The 18,672-nt window shown below is 38.5% G+C and overlaps 1 protein-coding gene across 3 annotated transcripts in view; it reads right to left on the minus strand.

Moving 5' to 3' along the window:
- Positions 1-18,672, minus strand: part of CELF2 (CUGBP Elav-like family member 2) — a 541,755-nt gene that overhangs the window by 375,003 nt on the left and 148,080 nt on the right. The window contains exon 1 of one of the 3 annotated variants that reach the window (XM_088055374.1): positions 3,739-3,823. The exons of the other annotated variants lie outside the window; for them this stretch is intronic. The gene's annotated coding sequence lies outside the window, so the exon portion shown is untranslated. Of the gene's footprint in view, positions 1-3,738; positions 3,824-18,672 lie in introns of those variants that run through there. 3 annotated transcript variants of the gene reach the window in all.

Raw genomic sequence — 18,672 nt, forward strand, 5'->3', positions numbered from 1 at the left:
TAAATTCAGTTGTTTCTTTGTGGAACTGAGCAAACTTTCTTATTTTTTATTTTTTTTTTTAGCACGGAAAGCAAGTAAAAAGAGATTGGTCAACGTCTTTCTTTCCTCCCAGAAGTTTGTAAACAACTGTTATGGATGTTAATCCCTCGTTTGAGGCTGGGGAGGGTATCAGTAGTTGCAGCACACTGCCTTTTCTCTTTCCTCTTTACCCCATTGCCACATTTGCTGGTTTTAGAGCTACATTCACCTATTTTCCCATGTAAACTTCTCATTGAATATTTAGTATAGTGCAAATATATTGTTGATCAGGCTTGAATTAAGAAAGGCTTCAAGCTTAGCCTGCAAATAAAACATAAATCAAAATGCCCTGACCTCTCCTGACACATTGACAAGCCAAGTTTGTGTCCTTGTCACATCCTGTGGCAGGCCAAGGTGAGAAAGAGGCAGATGCTCTGTCTTTATACCCCAGTGCACCAAGGTGTTCAGGGTCTTACTCTGTTCATCCCGCAATTCCACAAACTATGTCTACTTCAAGAATTTTATCTCTAACAAGTACATCTTATACTTTCCATAGATACATTTTTCACTGTCTTCCCACAGAAAATGCTCCTTTATTTCTGCCAACATAGCCACACAAAAACTATACTGTAGGAGTAGATATTCCTTTCCCTTTTGCACTTATTGTGGTTATTTCTATTTTTTTAATCACAAATTCTTGTGTCTGGAACGAAAGCCATGTCTCCATTTTGCAGGACCTTGCTGGAACTTTGCCAGCTTTTCCTACAACAGTGAGGACAGCAACTATAAGCTTTCTAAAAATAAAACTACGAGATCAAGTTTAGCACAGAGGAACTTGCGACAGGCAATGGATTTTCCAAAACAGCTTCACGTGTTTCATACAGCATGTAGCTATAGTAGGAGAAAACAAATAAAACAGAAACAGAAACTCACTGTAAAATTATTTTAACTCTTATGCTTAGATAGAGGACTCCAGCCCAGCTTTTAGCCAAATGTTTTTTCTATTAGGGATAAGGACTTTGTATTCAAAACTTTTATTTTTATGCTTTGAGTAAAGAAATTTCCTATGATCTTCAGCTTGTTTGCCAGGAAACCACCAGCACATCTGTGAAATATTACTTAAGAAAATTTATTACAGCTAGCCAGAAGGCAACAACCCCCAAAATTTTCTCTACCTGCTGAAATCCAGCCTATTGTGTAATTTGGGTCTTTCATGCCTTAACATGTTACCCCAGTGAGAACTTATTGGTTCTCAGTTAATATGATAAAGAAGTACATGCTTTTTGAGTAATGTTAAAGTAAAACAAAAAAAGAAATATATATCTATATATATATATCTATATATATAGATATATACATACCTTTGAAAACAGCATTCCTGTATACACACATACACAAAAGGATCTCTAAGCAATGTCATCATCATCCTTAGTTTAGACAGCTGTGGAATCAAAAAAGTTCCAGATCAGCTAACTACAAACATTTGAAGGTCAAGTACAGGACAAAGTGTTTAAAAAAGCAAAAGCAGTTATGGCTACTGAGCATTAGAAAGATGATTTTATGTAATGAGATTTTTTTTCTCCCCCAGCTCTTTCCATACCAGAATCCTATTGGACTGAAAACTTCATAGTGTTGGGCAGGATAATAAACCAAGTATAGTAAGCAGTTTGGGTTCGTTATTTAATCTTCTTTCAAGGCTGTTATCTCACTCAAAATATTTTAGGAGCCAAGGAAGGTCTGCCAGAGCACAACCTTTTAGTCAGGGTGCCCAGAAGCCTGGTTATCAGGCAATAATAGAGAAATAAATAACCTTCTAGCATCTTCCCAATACATATTTTCTGTTGCTCTTTCATACAAAGCAATATTAAGTTATTTGAAAGAAATCTTGGTCTTTTACCAGGAAAACCTCACTCTCCCTGGGGAGCCTGTTGCTAAACAAAAGCTCAGTTTTAAAGAGTGGTCTCCAACTTCAGGGCTGCTGTTGGGGGCTGATAAAGACTCTTCTCCAGACTGTCTCATGCTGTCCCTCCCCATCAGCCTTGCCACCCCCCTGCTTCTCCTCCCAGTCCCTAATGCCTCGCCTTTTAAGCAATGGAGTGACTAATTGAAAATGCATTCCAGTGCTTTACAAGCAGCTTTTTCTTTCTTGCTGACCAGCCAAATGTTTTAAAGTTGGCAAGATGCTGCTTTAACTTGGGAACTTGAGCACTGGATCATGGCCTGGATGTGTGAAAATATTCTGGCTGAATTAAATAATTTTGATGGAAAAAAATAATTAAAGATCTTACTCTTAGAACTTAGAACTGGTATAAGTAAGTCCAAGTATTATTATGAATATTTAAAAGCTAGTCCATTCTTTCTTGGTGAAGTATATAATTTGGGAGAAAAGAAATTTCAAGTCCCAAGTCTAAGAAATTCTCAAAGTCATGCACTGGTGCTTGTACAGAACCAGAGGAAAAGCAGTCACAAACAGGCATAAATCCAGCTGACAATTACTCTTTGGGAATTGGGAACTGTAACCAAAACACCCTGGAGACAGCAATCGCTGATTCACTGCAGGTCAATGGCCAACTGGGCTGGGATTCAGCACATCTTATCACACACTGTAACTTAGAAGTTGGCTTCATCCAGCAGCTGCAGAGATTGAAGGGTTTTGTTTCCTTGCTGATTGTACAAAGCCCGCACTTTAACAGTTAATCATTAATCTTAAATTGCATAAATGTGTCTCATACTTATCGACTTCTCACTTTTACAGTCTGCAGAGACAAACTTTCAAGAGATGGTATTTTTTTTTTTTTTTAATCCTGATTGTGTTTTTAATGGATTTTCAAGTACTTTCAGGTTTTGCTCATGACAACTGCTGCAATAAAAAGCCTCACGAACAAAGATGTGTTTTGTGTCTCTTCACCTAGCAGAAAATCACTATTAGGACATACTTCATTATGAGAGAAATGCTTTCCAGCCTCTCTGAAGAGAACTGAACTCCCTAATTGTTTTTAAGGTGTTTGTAGTTCACTTTAAACAGCATATGAACCAAACATTTACATCCTCTGCTGAATTTCTCTTTACTGGCCAGCGGGAAGGTTTCTTCGTTCTGCAGCAGCGGCGGAGCGAAAACACTTCTGTAGTCTGAGGCAGGGCTTGCCCTTCCTCACCCAACAGAAAGAATGAAAGAGAAGAAAAGCTCCTTGTATTTGCCAGACATGTTCAAAAAGAGCTCCTTGCACACCCCAATCTGCTTCTTTCATTCCATTTGGCAGAGTCAGGGGTCAGATTTGGTGGAGAGGAGAAAGCGGCTGTTAACTGTTCCAGCGCCGCAGCACACTGAGGAGCCAAAGCTGACACTGTCTGTCTTTTCATTTCCATTCTTTTGGTGTCAGGTCATACAGTGAACACCAAGAGGTTCTTATGGAGCCTTATGAAAAGGTTATTGTTCAGGCTGCCTTCATAACATAGCCCAGAAAATAAAAACTTTGGTAATGACCTTAATAAGTGCCTTGTTGTGAAGGCCAGGTTTTCAAAAGGACCACAGCTGCATCGGTGGAGCCCCAGTGCCATCTCATGCAGCATTGGAGAAGAAATCTAATGGTAATTAATTTATTGTGAATGCATAGTGTAAAATGTTTAGGAAACCATTTCCAAAGAGACAAAAGAAAATTAGTGGCTCCACATCCATATCTGTCTTTTAATAGATATAAATATATAAATAATAATATTTACCTCTGGTTTTCTGTCCATCACAGAAGTTCAAGGAATAGGATGATTATTGATAAGGGACTAGGTGGAGATATTCGGTTAATTCCTCTCTATGTCTTTCTTCCTGACATTGAGAAAACTGGTTTTTTATCTGTGCCCTACTTTCCCATCTGGGAGGGACAGACACCACCCTAGCAATCTACAGAGCAGAACACTAGGAACTTAATAGAAGACACAAAAATTGGCAGGTTTATAAAATTCCCTCCTTTCCAAGACTGTTTTAAGTATAAACCAACTGAAATACTGTTTCGTCATTCAGTGTAAAAGAACATGATCTGTTGAGACAGATGGCTTCTACCACTTCAAAAATTAAAGAGTTGCTGTAGCAAAGTAAGGAACCCCTGAAGCTTTAAAAAAGTGATCTATACCATACCCCTTAGAAAGAAAATTACTTAAAAGCTCCATTGTCCTAGAGGGAAATAAGGGGAAAAAACAGCAAAAGGGAATGGTTATTCAGTTAAGAAAATGGCGAAATAAATGGTCCATTTCTGATATTCATATTTATTAAAGTACATTCAGGCACATGATTTTGAAGGTGTCAACCACAAACACCTATTTTATGCACTGAGCTTATATCTGTTAAACAGAGAGATACAAGGTCCCTTGTGCTTTGTGTGCTTTGTTATTGACCTAAAGATGATGACATGTGAGTAGGGAAGGAGAAAATGCTTCAGATGTAAGAGCAATCCCATACATATTTCATATAAAGGCATGGAGGAGCACCCTTTTAGCCTTTGTCTGAACTTCACCATCACTGGCTGAGCTTACCCTGGTGGTCAGGATTCAGGATTTGCTGTACTCACTGGAGATAACACTTTCATTTTCCCTTCCTATTACAAAGGTTGGGAAGAGCTGACAAAACAAGAAGGCAACTTTTTGCCATAACAGCTGGCAGGAGATTTTTATAGACACAAAAAGCAATTAAGTGTCCTGGTTCTGGGCATGTAACTCCCCTGGAGCTTTTGTTTAGAAGTGCTTATCTGTTTGCATAGGCACAAGCATCCACAAATCCATGTACAGGTGTGTGTGTGTATCCAAACAAAGCACCACAGAGTGCACTAAAATGAGCTGTTGCTCTCCTGAGGAAAAACCCAACATGTTATCCCTTTGAAAACAGTACAGGAGAGAGTTTCATAACAGTATTACTTCATCAATAGAGGGCTGGCATTAAATTCAGTTCTAAAGGACAGCTTATCCATAGAAAAAGTTCACTCTAAAGGTCCTAACTCAGGGAAAGTCAGAGAAAGCTTTTTTTCTTATGTATTGAAGGCAGGTGTTTACATTTATTATCTAAAGAAACTTCTTTAATTTCGGAAAAAGCAGTACCACATTTTTTTCTCTTTTTGAGGGACACTGGTTTTAAAAAGGAGCATCACTTAAACTTACATATATTCCTTTCCTTTCCTTTCCTTTCCGCACCTTTCCGCACCTTTCCTTTCCTTTCCGCACCTTTCCGCACCTTTCCGCACCTTTCCTTTCCGCTCCTTTCCTTTCCGCACCTTTCCGCACCTTTCCTCTCCTTTCCTCTCCTTTCCTCTCCTTTCCTCTCCTTTCCTCTCCTTTCCTCTCCTTTCCTTTCCTTTCCTTTCCTTTCCTTTCCTTTCCTTTCCTTTCCTTTCCTTTCCTTTCCTTTCCTTTCCTTTCCTTTCCTTTCCTTTCCTTTCCTTTCCTTTCCTTTCCTTTCCTTTCCTTTCCTTTCCTTTCCTTTCCTTTCCTTTCCTTTCCTTTCCTTTCCTTTCCTTTCCTTTCCTTTCCTTTCCTTTCCTTTCCTTTCCTTTCCTTTCCTTTCCTTCTTCCTACATCTGTTCATAAGTTTTGTATCTTTCAAAGCATTAATAGCTATTGTAGCCCAGGTTAAATTATTTTATATACAACAGGTCATAGTCACACACATAATTTGTTTACAGGAGATATTTTCTTTCCATTCAAAAAATACCCAAAGTCTCTTTTCTCTCTTGCTGGCCTCATTTACACAAGCCCAAGCATGTTAGTGATTTTTCTCCCAGACAAGGCCTAGGCTGTGATTCCAATAAAGGGAAGCACAGATCCCCATGTTGAAAATAAAACATTTTTATTGCTTTCTAAACCTCGGGCATAAACATTCATTGCTTCATCTGACAAAATCCAACCAATAAAGACTGCAAAAAGAGTGAGATTAATAGAAGCAGCTTTCTAGAACATTGCACTACCCTCTAGACACTGGAAGTCTTGAAAATTGCACGTCATAAAGTTTGGCCTGTAGAAGAGAAAGGGAAAATCCCTTCTTTCCTCATTTGGGTGTTTGGCCTAAGCAAATCCACACTTCTCTGGAAGCTGCAGGACCTAATTCAGGTGGGGTCCCCCATGTCTGGACTGGATTTGCTGCTAATAACTCATGGGGCATCCTTGGGAAACTTCCATATCACAGGTTCCTGTTATATCAGGCAAGCAGAGATCAGTAGATCATAAAATCACAGAATACCTTGTGTTGGAAGGGACCTTAAAGATCATCTTATGCCACCCCCCTGCCATGGGCAGGGAACCTTCCACCAGAACAGGTTGTTCAGGGCCCCATCCAGATTGGTCCTGGACGCTTCCAGGGATGGGGCAGCCAAAGGTTCTCTGGGCAACCTGTCCCAGTGCCTCACATCCCTTTATAGTAAAAAATTTCTACCTAACATCCAATTTAATTCTACCTGTTTCAGCTTCCCATCTTACATTTCACTGCTTCCCCATCTGACAGAAATTTAGAGGACTGAATTACAAATTGTCTCTGTTGCTCAACAGCTGGGAAGGAGTTCAGTCTCAGCCTGAGGAAACCAAGAGGGGAAGATGGTGGTGCTTTTCATGGTAGGTTCTTCAGATAATTTATATTTCTCTTTTAGTTTGTAGCTTGTCTGCAAATGAGAAGTTCCAGCTGTTGCTAATTATTCCTTACCCAGTAGTTTGAGAAAGCTTTTTCCTCTTACAGAAAGAGGTGTCTAGTAACTAACCAGGCTGCTTTAAATACCCCTGAGACTTCTTATTTTTCTCTTTTAGTTACCACCTCCTTAAGAAGTAAGCAACCATTTCAGGTTATGAATGCTGAATCTAAAACTCATGTTTATTTCATGATGTCAGTTGTGAATTCTGGCTTCATGTTGACATCATAGATATCACAGCCTGGCACAACACTGGGCCTAACACTCCCCCCAAAATGCAATCATCCAGCTGAGACCTGTTTGGGATATTAATTGGACTGTGTTCAACCCAGTTAACCTGTGCTCTGTTGGTCATGAACAGCCACAACCTTCCCTAGGCTGTAGCAATATATCTAAACAAATTTAGCCATAGTGTGCTCCAGCTAAACCGTCTGTAGAATTTCTTATCAGACCTTCTAGAATTTGTCAAAGTTACTGAGACATAAACTGTTCTAAAATAAAAAAAAAAAAGAAGCTAAAACCAAAGAAAAATTCCACAAGAATCAGATAACAGAAGACAGTTAAACACTTACACTGTGACCAATCATGTATCCTAAGAATACAAATATAAAAATAGTGTGGACAAGACAAAAGCACCAATCAAGTAATGTGTGATCACGTGAACAGCAGTTTTAAAATATATAAATAAGTGCATAATGTAAGCAATGAAAAACTTCTACAAAATCATATTAGTTTGTTGTTCAGAGGTCCTGAGCTCCCACACTAGACTACCTAGGGATGTAAAATACAAAGCCTTGAGTGCCATTTTTCCATTGTAGTGACATAAGGGAACAGTATTTGTAAAGGAACTCCTGGGTTACATTTGTTACATTCTAATGAATCAAATATTTTTTTTGCCAAATATTTTGTATCTTTTCTTATATTTCCCCTTTTGCTGAAAGATTGACCAGCTTGTGCATATGTGGGGCAGCCCAGCTGTCTTTTTTGAACTGACATAACCTTAACCATGGCCATGGTAGGGCAAATAAAATTTCCTCTTCAGGACAGATTAACCCAATCTACATATTTAAGATAATCCATACCAAATAAACGTTTCTAGGTATCTAAATTTCTATGAATTTGAAGCAAATTTCATTGTTCTTGCGTGATATGAGCAAATGATTCTGCTATGTTTCATATACATAACCAAAATATCTGTCACCCAGGGTCTAGAGAAATCCATTGCCCACCTCTGTCTTTCCTGATGTACTATTGAAAATTTTACCTCTGGATAGAGATAACCTATACCAAGAGTTCATATCTGGAAGGAAGTATGAAACTACTTTAAAATAAATTGTTTTAAAAGAGTGTTCAGACCAGCATGGAGAAGCAGTGTCATTTTTTATCCTCACCTGTACATGCTGAATATTTTCCAGCTCTGAAAATATTTTTGCTGAAGCAAAAGCCTACTCCCCATCTCCCATCTGGCCCCTCTCCCCCACCATCAGAGGAAAAAAATTATTTTTGTGAAACCACCTAAACTGATGTTCCAAACTCTTGTCTGAGCAAAATTGTCATGGGAAGCTATCCTGACTTGGGTGTCAGGATGGCTTTTGGGCACCTGGAATGGAAAAACAACACTTGGACATTAATATAGCACAGAATATTTACTTTCTGCTGTAAACCCTTGCACCAGACTGGAGATATAGTAGCTGCAGCTTCATCAACCATCGAGTTTGGCAGAAAGTAGAGCTTTACCAAGATCAATGAAGTGTTTTGGATCAGGATTTATTCTGTAGGTCTGCTCAGAGGAGGAGGAAAGGGAAGGTGCTCTCCCCTCTGCAAGCACTGCATGTGAATTTGAGAGCTGTCATCTAAAGATGAGGGACTAAATTCAGTGTGTATGGACACCCTTTGAAAGACTGCCAAAGGCTTCAGAAATAGGAACAGAAATTTAAGGTGAACAAAACTGCAATTGAATCTATCTCCAGCAAATATAATTAAGAAAATAACCTAGTGAATGAAAAATACATTGGACTCTTAGAAATCATGTCATTTCCAATAACACAAGAAAAGGGTTCCTAAAAGGCAGGAATTCCCAAATTAAAGAGTGATAGAAGAACCATTTTGAAGTAAATAGGCTATCCCAGAGCCAAAGACTGTTCCTGCCTTACCAGCAAAAATACCAGTATGTGGCAATAATGTTCACTCTCCCCTGAGCTATAGCACTGCTGTTTGCCCCTGGCACACTTTCAGCTTTTCCCACTTGGTTGTAGTCCTGACAGCCACCCCCTGCTCTGCCTCTGGCTTCTCTATTACTACCTGATATATTTCATAAATTTTCATTTTTCTCTATTCCTCCTTTTCCCCCCTCATCTTCTCTTGCTGTATCTCTATCTAAAATTGCTGTCCATACTACTGGGATGGCATAAGCTTCCAGCCAAAGGTATCCTCTTTCCTCACTGTGGAATTATGATAATCTAATAAACCATGAATAAAGAGCTGCCTATTTTCCAATCAGTTTCATTCAGAATTCTTCTCCTTTGGAAAATGATCTCTTTGAAAGCACCAGGACGTGAATGACTAGCAGGTATGTGCTCAGTTTGCTGTACTGAATGTAATCATGTCATGATCATTCATCCTTAGGCAACACAGTCTAGGGACAAATCCATCTTTATCCAACATAATGAAGTCCAGGAGAGACTTTGTTTGCATCGAGCACAATATCATTTATGTTTGAAACTTAAAAACCCCAAACAAATCATCATCGATTATTTACCACCAAGTGCATGGATATAGTAGCCTTGAGTCAGAAAATGAAATTGAAGCCTAGAATGAGCTGGGTTGCAAGGGACCTTAAAGATCACCACGTACCAACCCTGCCACCCTGGACAGGGACACCTTTCACCAGGTTGCTCTGTCTCCTATCCCACTTCCCTTGAACACTTCCAAGGATGAAGCCTCCATGTATTACTAACTGGTGCTTATGTAATAACACATCCTGGGGTTTGATTTGTGTCTCTTGCTTGAGTGGAGTGTGCTGGTTTTGGCTAAAATCAGCACAGGGGAGACACCTTTGCATCACCATGCCACATCCCTGATAGGTGTGCACTCTCAGTCCTGCCAGTGCAGATGCAGGCTGTGGGTTTAGTTTCTCCTGCCATCCATGGTCCATGACCTTATTGATGGTCACAGATCTTCACAGCACCAGCCTCTGGGCACTTCCTATTCCACTCATTCACTAATTCTACAAATGATCTCCATTTCAAATACCCTTTTATGGCAAGTATATTTTACGTTTTGCAGAGACCCATTTTTAAGATTCCTCTTTTGATCAACCTGGTGTGACCTCATGGCTGTCCCAGCTTTGACTAGAGATCTTTTGAGGTCCTTTCCAACCCTAGTCATCCTAAGATCCAAAAATCATCTACACTGCTTTTATTTTTTCTCCCACTCCATCCATTTTAGACTGTTTATGGGTAGAGATACTAAATCTGTTTATTCAAATCAGAAGGCTTTCAACAAGATAACTGTATCATATTTTTAAAATATAAATTCCCAGTTCCCTTGATTTTAATTAATGGTACAGAAAGGAATTACCTCATGTAAGAAATAAGGATTTAATGGATGAGCAGGTAAAATTTTGAGTTTATGCTGCTTGGACTTTGACCTGTCGTTCTAAACAAGCCTGTTTAAAATCTTCCTGGCTGTTCCATCTATGATTTGACTGAAACATGAGCACTGTGTGTTTGGTTTACTAGAAGAGGGTCAGGCTGTCAGAGGGGAATCAGGGGAGGCTGATCTCCAGTACATCTTAGCCAGGTTATGTCTTTCACAAACCTGTAAATCAAGCCTTTTCCCAACATTCCTCAATCCCTGGAACATCTGCTGTGCTGTGCCTGTAGCCTGCCAGAGCCATCCTGACATGTCCTGCCTGTCACTCTCCAGCTTGCCACATTACTGAGATAATATGGGGGGCAACATCTGCCCCCCTACATCTTTCTGGGGCTCAAGGGGCAAGATGTGGTGATGAGATTATTACAAAAAAGGAAGAAAAAAGGAAAACAATGGCATAAGGCACATGTTGGGATCTTTTGAGGATTGTGCAGCAGATGAGGCCTGGGGATCTGGGGGATGAGTCATTTCAGGCAGACACAAACTTTCCCCACCACTTCCCCACCTTACATGAAAGGAAAGGCGGTCGGAGCCAAACCATCTGGACAACTCTGTGGGAGCAGAGCCTGCAGAGAGGATTGGGCCGCCCGCGATGCTGAGCTGGAAACAAAGCAAAACAACTTGCTCTGCAGACCTTCCCCAGCTCACTCATCAGCAGCCATCAGCTGATTTATATCAACGAGCACTTGCAGCAATTAACCCTTATTATCACTCTCCAAATGGAAAAGAAGGTTAAACTAAAGTAGAACAAAATAGTATGAGAAGGGAGGCATTAAATTAAATCTGTGATAGAGTTTCAGAACCATTGACATTGAAACCAAGAGAAATTTGCCACAGAACACACAGCATAATTGGAGAGTGCTGTAAGAATTCATAGTGTCCTACTGTTATGTGGTGGTTTCACAAAGTTTCTTTATACCTTTTAAATTTTGAGTCTGTTTTGCCCTTCTCCTAATCCATATTTCACAGCAAAAATTAGTAAGTGCATTGGTGATTTTAGCCAGTGCTAAAGCCACCACATGTTTTCACCTCACTATACTATATTCACAAGGGGTTTAGAAGTTAGATTTGAAATAGAAATTCATAGAAGCAACTAAACAAGGAGGATAATATGCCACTAGAAAAAGTTGATGTGCAGAGCTTGACAATTTGTATGAAAATCCCAAGACAACTTCCTCATTGATCAGATTTCTATTGCTACACAAATCTTCTTCTGTGCAGATTACTGTGAAGCAGTCAAAATTAACATTTGTTCTTTTATTATTAGACTGCAAAATTTCCAATTTTCATAGCTTCCTCAATTATCACTTTCCACGAGCCCCACTACCCAATCTAACTATTCTTTTTCCTACAATGATTTCAGTTTTGAATTACCTAGCAGTAAAACACACAATGGAAAGAAACTGGCTATTGTTGTATGGAGTTATGCTGTTTATTCAGGAAGATGTGAACCTATCTCATGTTAAATATCGGCTAAAAAGAAAACAAATGGCTTAAAATTTCTGTAAATGTTACCAAATATTTGACCACACCTGCTCCCACATGAAATATAACCTCTCCCACACCCCAACATTTATTGCCTATGAAGACTATTAAGGAAAGATTTATTCTAGTTGACATTAGGCAGTAGTTAAGATAAAAAGCGTTGGCTAAAATTATAAATTATTCTGTTTCTAAAATGACAAAGGACCTTTCCACACAGCTTAATAAATTGTAGAATTTCTGATACACAATTCCTGTATTCAGTCATTTCAAGCAGATGCATGTAAGTAAAGGACTGTTGGTTTCATCAAAACTGTGATGTGTAGTTGATGAGACCAGGTCTGTTAATTTTAACTTTTGATATTCAGGCTTTATAAATTATATCTGTATAACTTTGTGAAATTGCAATGGAATGTGGCAACTGCCACTGTTTCCCTCCCCTGGATTGCTGCAGAAAGTGTCTGTGTCCACCTATACCCATCCAAGCAGATTTGGCATTTTTTAAGTTAAAAAATAGAGGGAAAATTGCCTTATAAATAAAAAAATAATTACCTCTGTTTTGATCAGTACTATAAGTGTTTTGAGGTATTAGAAAGCTTTGGAGTTTTAAAACAAAGAGCATACAGGGGTCAGACAAAATATTGTAGATAATCTTTAGATTAAATGAATGTCATAAAAATGTATTTCTCAGAGAAAACATTAGTGGCTTCATGTAAATTATCTTTCCTTCTAACAGACATGGTAAGTTATGATGTAGAGTGTGTCTCTGCTCTTCAATATAGCAAGAAATAAAAGTTCAGGTATGTGCCATGACAGAGGCAAATTTCTGTTGTCTCTAATTTGGCAGAAATATAGGAAATGTAGATAGAGCATGAAAGCCCCACTGTGAAGCTGGGCACTGGTACACCTCAAATCCTAATTAGTTTATTGATTAGATCTATAAAGATGGTGTCCTGTTAACAAAAAGGATATGTTATCCATCCTCTGCCTATTGTAGCGCTGTAGCTGTTCCAGCAACCTGAGCATATAGATTTATACACTTGTCTCTACAGTCCATTTATAAACAAGTAGTTCAGAGGATTTAGCTAACCCCCATCTGGTTACTTGAAAAGCAGAAGTACAAAAATATCATAGTAACAGAAATAAAAATAATTGTAACTGGTCTCCATCTGGCAATTTTAATAATGGAAGTGCAAAGTTGTAAAATGTGCCAGCTATCCAGGCTTTGTGCAAAAAAGAAAAAATGTGCTTAAAAACATTTTAAAAGTCAAGCCAGGTTAGATAAGAGTTTAGCTGAGGGTTGACTAACTTCAATAGCACAGAAAGCTGGGTCACAGTTTACCCTAGCACAGAAAAAACATATTTCCTCCAAAGTATTTGGGCTTGCAGCACTTTCTTCTGGGTTGGAGACAGAGGCTGAACAAGATTTCTAAAATACCTCCTTCTGCAACAGAAGATGTGACATTAATTTAAAATTGTTAAACTCTTTTACATTCTGAAAAAGGTTTTCTTTCAGTGTTTGGTAGCTGAAAGGGTTAAGGTGGCTCAGGAAGAGCCAGATCTTGGGCTCATTTGAAAGAATAAAGGAAAAAAAAACCCTCATTGACTACTTGTAGTTGAATCCTACCAACCAGATTTGCATATTCCATTAGGAAACTTGGATACTGGAATCATCAGTGCTACAACATTTAATTCAATATATTTTCAAAGTTAGTCTAAAACCTTTGCACAGCAGGTTTAGAATGATCATGGTTTGCATTTTTCTTCTTTTTTTCATTCTTCCCACTTCTCACTTTTGTTTTGTTTCGCTTTGAATACTTCACAGTGTTTGTATTTTGAAAGCTGGCCTATTTTCCCTCACAAAGCAGATTCAGTTTGTGGTATAAATGCTAAATCAGCATGTGTCAAACTTGTTAAACCTTTTTTATGCCAGGCCTTGAAGGACCTGATAAAATAAAGCTGTAAAGATATACATTTTAATAAAACATTATTCATGCACTGTTAGTCCACAAAATATTCTCATGTACTATATAGAAATGAAAAGCAGCATTTCTTTGGCCTAAAGCTAACTTTTTATGACTCTCTTGGTAATTTTTCCTTCTTTAATACTACTTTATTTATTTATTTTACAACAAGCCTTCAGAAAAGGGGTGGCATTTTTCTCAACACTTTTGCATGTGGGCTTTTTTTTTTCCCCCCCATGACCTTTTACATCATCTATAGAATAATTTAATAGGGATGTGGAAACCAGGCAGAGTAACTGCTGGAAGCAATATATGCTGATCAAAACCCAGAGAGAGAAGCTCTGTCAAGAATACAACTGTGGTTGTGTGGTTCAGACACTGGCCTGGGAGTCACGAGATCTGGGTTTTCTTCCTTAATCCGCCTGACCTCTCTGAGTGATACCAGCTCCCTGTTTGCTCAGCAGGAATGATAATATTTACATTCTCTCATTCTTTTGTCTATTAAAATGATAGGTGACTTGAGAATCCTACTGTCCTTTGTTGTGTTCTTGCATGGTGCCATTATTCCAGCTGGTGTTTTCAGGTATTACCATAAAGTAAAAATGCACGTGAGGGACCCAAACATCCTGCCCTCATGTGTGACTGCATTCCTGCAAGTCTGAGGAAGAAAACTCTGAGACAAGGAGGGCACCAGTGCTGGTCTGTAGGCAAAGCCAAGCTTTTGTGTTCTTAAATACTGGAACATGAGGTTTTACATTTCATAAAATCATAGAATTATTTGGGTTGAAAGGGATCTTAAACACCACCTGGTTTCAACCTTCCATTAGGCCAGGTTGCTCAAGGCCCCATCCAAGATAGCCTTGAACATTTCCAGGGATAAGAAATCCACAATATTTCACAATCTGCAAGTCCTTTAGTGCACTGGAATGTCTCAGGTATCCAATACTGGCAGCATCCTGTAGGCTTTCTGAAGTCACTGACTGGAAGGTGCACTGTATTCAGTGATGAAGAGTTATCCCTTACTCTCACTCAAGGCATCTCTTTCACTGATCTGCTTTCTTCTCTTTGGACCATTGTCACAATTGTGACTCACATCTTTCTGCCAGCCATTCATCCAACTGTATCAGTGAGAATGAACTCTGTGATACTCTCAAGGACATCATCAGATTTCCAGGCTTTGGGAATGTGCAGACCTATAGGACTTCCGAAATTTCATCCCTTGGATTTTCATTTCCTTCCATGACTGGTTTTCCTATAAAGGGTTGTCTGTTAGAAGAGCAGCTACCATAGAGAATTCCAGACCCACTAGGCCTAAACTTCTTTCCAACTCACTGTGGAAATCAGTACTTCCATGGATATTTGCTTCCTTTTGTCCTTACTGACCATGTGCTGCTGACTGAATGACCAATAATCAAGATTAACATCTGGATTGACAAAAGACTTCTTCAGGAACAAGCAAAGAATTTCTCTTCTGAGGCAGTAACAACCAGTTGCTGTGCAAATATCAAGGACTGTAACTGGGTTAACTACAAAACCATAGAAAGCCACAAGGATTGAAGGAGATAATTATCTTTAATATGGCATGACAAAGTATAATTTTCTCTTATTATGCAAAAAGTGAGGTGCATGGAGCAACAGGCAGAACTGCTGTTGATAATAGTTCATCTCCTTCACTGTAGGCACTGGTAGCACAGAGCAGCTTATTCTTTCTTTTTCTCCCCATGCCTGAGAGTATTTTTTCCTGTCTTGAAGGAGTCCCACTGTTCTTCCCTGCCTTCCACACCTGCTCTCTTCTTCTTTGCTGAGCTACAAAGTAAAACAATAAACATTCAAGGCACAAAAATTCACATTGTTTGGCTCCCAGTAATCAGAAACTGACAAACTGAGAAGGAAGGGAAGAACTTTTTCTAAATGAGCCTTGAGTTCCTCTTTCAGCAGATGAACTGCTCAAATATAAAAGTTTAATCTATATTCTACCATATTTAGAGGTATTTTGGGCTGAAGATTTCAGTAGGATTCTTGCCAAAAGAGCAGGCAAGCAAGGAGTGCTGGCTGGCTGTGCAGAAGTGAGTAGGAAACAGTCCTAGGGTTATTTTTTTTGGGAGGTGGGTTTTGCTGCACTGGCATGCTGGGAGATTAATGCAAGCCACTTAGCATCTCCTTCCTCCCCCCTTGCTGTGCTGTAGGTCCAGGAGGAGCAATGACATTTTTCCCCTTTGTGCTGATTTGAAAGCTACTGATGAAAACTGCTACTTAAGGATTAGTTAGTAATGTACAGAGGAAATTCTTGGAGGGAAAATAAAAAAGAACAGTAAATATGCCTTTCAGTCCATATGTATACAGCTTTTTTTAAGGCAGAAAAAAAGCGCCTTTCTCAGAAAAAAATTACATTTCCAGAAAAAAAAAACATTTTCACTTCTCTATTTTTTTTTCTCTTCCTACTGCAAGAACATGTGTGGAAAATTCCTGGCAAGTTCTGAAAACAAATAAATTCCTTGTTTTTCTAAACATATATTTATACAATGGTCATACAATTCACAAGCAAAGATGTTCTTAAAAGGAAAGACAGCTTGATTTACCATATCCCTGTCAGTGAAGGTGTTATTACCTTTGCTGCTGCTCAGAGAAATCTCAACAGGTCATAATGTTCCACTGTGTGTCTTAGACCTGAAGGAGCAAGGGAATTCTCATTCATTTAAAGACACTGCAGTACTGCCTCCATAAATCCACTCAATGGGACAAGATGTAGGCCTAGCTCGATGAGGCAAAGATAGTGTTTTATACCAAGTTTTCAAGCTTCATTCTAAATAGTCATTGATTTTGTGGGTATACATCAGATTTTTATGTTCTTCTGGATATCATTGTGTGCAATTTCATCCTTTACTTTACAAAAAGCACCAATTGACTGGCACCCAGATTACATCCTACAACATCCATCTACTGTGGTTTAGGATCTTGCTATAAAGCAATAAAGCACTTTTATTTCATATAAAGAATGATTTATATTGAAGTTAACGCCTTAAGTGTAACACATCCACACTGGGTAATGTTATCACAGCATATATTTCTTCTCAAAGAGTTAACCTACAATCCAACTTGCTTTTTCAATGAATGTTTGCATAATGTAAAACAGCCACTTTGATACTAATAGAAATAAATGGCTGAAGGAACACAAAAAATAGAGAGCTTTTGCTTACTATTTAAATTCTTTCAAATACCAGTGCTGTGTGAAATTCTAATACACTCTCTGCAGCAGTCAGACAGTAAAATGGTTCAAAGATTAGAAAATCACTTAAAATGTAATTAATACAGGAGCACAATTCTCTGTGGTTTGTAAGATATGATGCATTTAGTGTAGCAAATAAAACACAGCATAGGACAGTCATCCACGTGTATTATACTTCTAATCCATTAAAATATGTACATAGATTTACTGCATTTGCCTTACAAACTTTGTCTTTTCTGCTCTGGATTTTGAAGAGTGACATTTAATTTAATTTTACAGCTTTTTTGCTGCATTGAGTTGGATTTTTTTAGTTAATTTCTTCATAAAATTCATAGTTTTAAGCTGACAGTAATAAACATGGAAATTAAATATGTAAGTATATGTCCTAAAAAAAGTTTATCTTATTCATGATTTCTAGTATAACAATTGGAAAGGGACAAAAGGATGTTGTCTAGTTCAACCTTCTACTCAGTCAAGGTCAAGATTACTTTTCCATGGACAGTGTCTTGGTTTTGGTGCCTAAATCTTCATACTGATATTTGGTTAAAGGTTCAAGACTAGGCAGATGCTCTTGCTTTCAGCAGTCAGCTGCATCCTGAGCAGATCTGTGCATTGATGCTTTGAAATGATGGTGTGTTTCCTGAGGGATCTCAGCTTCTGAAGCCATTATTATGTTTCTGTCTGCTTCATGAAAGTTTTGTCATGAGACAGTGTTGTTTTGCTCATTTCAGAGGAACTCGACTTTTTAAGGATTTCAAAATTGTCAGCATTTCTGAAAGTTTGACAGTTGCCTGAAGTTACTTTGCATAAACACTAAGATGCTCCCACAGTTAATACACTAAAAACTTTGGGTCAAGGCAAAATATCTTTTGTGAGAAGTCTAGAGCAATCTGGAACATGTTTCATAAACCTTGTATTTCTACTTTTCAGTTCTATGCAGCGGTCTTAATATTTTCCATAACGTTATGTCCTATAATCCAATTTCTGAGTCCAGTAAGGAAAAGAAGAATCGAATGTCTGAAAACGGTATTTTCTACAGTTCTCCTAACTCTTTCACAGGAGTGCTGTTATGAGACCAAGGAAGATACTCTGCCACAAGGTTAATAAAAAAAAAAAAATCACACTGCAGACTTTCATAATATCAATAAAGATGAAAGCCTCCATAAACTTTATTGAATCTGAGTCTTCAGACTTTGAAGATATTTATTCAGGCCAAATAATTCTCCTAAAGAGAGTGTCTGGCCGGAGTGATGAACAATATGAAGTAGATAATTGCAAGATTAAGTCTGAAAGCACACTCAGAAGCCTAATTCCTTTTCATTGGACACCATGGAGACTTAAAAGGATAATATTTAAGACAACTGATAGGTCAGCAAAGAGGAGGAAAATTAATGATGGGAAAGAAATTAGAAAATAGATGGTGTTTGGGAAACCACAAATAATTATATATTTAGAGCTGCATTTTGGGGCTTAAAATGTCGGGGTTATGAGTGTGATGACAAAGTGCTGGGGTGTTAGTAAGGAACAGAATTAAAAGGAAGCAGACACAGAGTTAGCCCTAGGTAGGGAAAAGGTGTCTGTGGCACTCAGTGATGGGCAGGACCAGCCCAGCTGAGAGGCAGAGCTTTGTGCTCACAGCTCTGAGCAGCTTCTGCTGCCCAGCTCTGTGAAA

This window comes from Pseudopodoces humilis, chromosome 5, assembly GCF_049639895.1.
Source record: "Pseudopodoces humilis isolate 2021_Gansu_Grassland_sample_001 chromosome 5, ASM4963989v1, whole genome shotgun sequence".
NCBI lineage: Eukaryota > Metazoa > Chordata > Aves > Passeriformes > Paridae > Pseudopodoces > Pseudopodoces humilis.